The 1,549-nt window shown below is 50.3% G+C and overlaps 1 long non-coding RNA gene across 1 annotated transcript; it reads left to right on the top strand.

Moving 5' to 3' along the window:
• Window positions 1-492: 492 nt before the first annotated feature.
• Window positions 493-1,428, top strand: LOC118598251. The gene is made up of 2 exons (XR_004947371.1): window positions 493-1,170; window positions 1,240-1,428. It is a non-coding gene; the product is annotated as an uncharacterized LOC118598251 (long non-coding RNA).
• The last annotated feature ends 121 nt before the right edge of the window (window positions 1,429-1,549 follow it).

The following is a 1,549-nucleotide window of genomic DNA, read 5'->3' as shown; positions in this document are numbered from 1 at the left end:
TCTCTGCCTACTACTGCCACAGGTCTTTCTCCCTTTGAGGTTGTTTATGGGTTTTTGCCTCCTGTGTTTCCCTCCCTGGAGAGTACTGTGTCTGTCCCATCAGCACATGCAGCTGTGCGCCGAATCCATAGGGTCTGGAGACAGGCTCGGAACATTCTCCTCAAGACCGTTGATTCCTACAGGCGTCATGCTGACAGACGCCGGAGACCTGCTCCCACATATAGACCCGGTCAAAAGGTGTGGCTGTCTGCCTCTGACCTCCCCCTTCGTGTGGACAATAAGAAACTGGCTCCTCGCTTTGTTGGACCCTTCCCAGTCACAAGAGTCGTCAACCCTTCGGCTGTGCGACTTGGGTTACACCGGCCTATGCGGGTTCACCCCACTTTCCATGTGTCCAAACTCAAGCCTGCCCTGGACTCCGATCAGGTTCCGCCTGCTGCCCCCCCTCCCCCTGCCCGTTTCATTGACGGTGGGCCTGCCTATACTGTCAGGGCTCTTCTCCGGTCTTGTCGGCGGGGGCGGGGTTATCAGTACCTAGTGGACTGGGAGGGTTATGGACCTGAGGAGCGCTCCTGGGTGCCCTCCAGGTTCATCCTGGATCGAGCCCTCATTTCGCAATTTCACCGTGATCACCCTGGGCAGCCTGGGGGACCGTCCGGTGCCGGTCCCTAGGTGGGGGGCACTGTCATGGTTCTGCTCTGCTCCTTCACCCCTCCCTTCCTTCCTCCACTCTAATTTCTTTCACCTGTGTTAATTAAGTTCTCATTGTGCTCCAGTTGGTGTTCACACTATTTAAGATCCTCACTTTCACCTCCTCACTGCCAGTTCGTTGAATCAGTCACGTTCCAGCTAGTAACAAACCTTGCACTTTTAGTCTTTTCATGTTTTTGACCCTTTTCTGGCCTGGTAACGAGTTTAAGCCTGTCCCCTGTCTGGAGTTTTTCTGCCCTGGTTTTTCCTCCTCCGTTTCCATCCTGAAGAGGCGTGACGTTTCCAGTTCCCTCATCTCAACACGGAGTAAAGCTGCCCCAACACTGGTCTTCACCCTCCGGTGGATTCTCACCCTGTACACAGCAGCAGTGGGGGAATCTTCCATCATTCCTGACACCATCCACCCTGCACTCGGACGCTTCAAAGGCTCTTCTCTCACGTCTGCTTCTGGAGTTCTAAGTAAGAGATCACCATCACCCCAAGCGTAGAACCAGGATCTCTAAATAACTCTGTTTATCTGACTTTCAGGCTCACCTGTGCATCTGGCGGCCCACTGATTAATTCTACCTCCCTAATAAACACTTTAATTGTGACCTGTGTTTGCTCTGTTTGGGTTGTCCTCCCTATTTCCTAACACTGTCACACATATAAAGAAAAAAAAAAAGACAAAATTAACAAAATCAAGACTTGACACTAGTTCTAGCAAAAAAAAAAAAAGGTTAGACAGAACAGACTGAAATTAGACCTGATTGATTCCTCAACAGGTCAAAGCTTCATTAAATGCACTTAAAAATATTAACAATAACAGTGTTCAAAAAGCGATGTAGTCTAGTGTCTG

Source organism: Oryzias melastigma, unplaced genomic scaffold (assembly GCF_002922805.2).
Source record: "Oryzias melastigma strain HK-1 unplaced genomic scaffold, ASM292280v2 sc00260, whole genome shotgun sequence".
NCBI lineage: Eukaryota > Metazoa > Chordata > Actinopteri > Beloniformes > Adrianichthyidae > Oryzias > Oryzias melastigma.
Note: the sequence above shows the minus strand (reverse complement) of the source record. Positions and strands in the feature narration are given on the sequence as shown.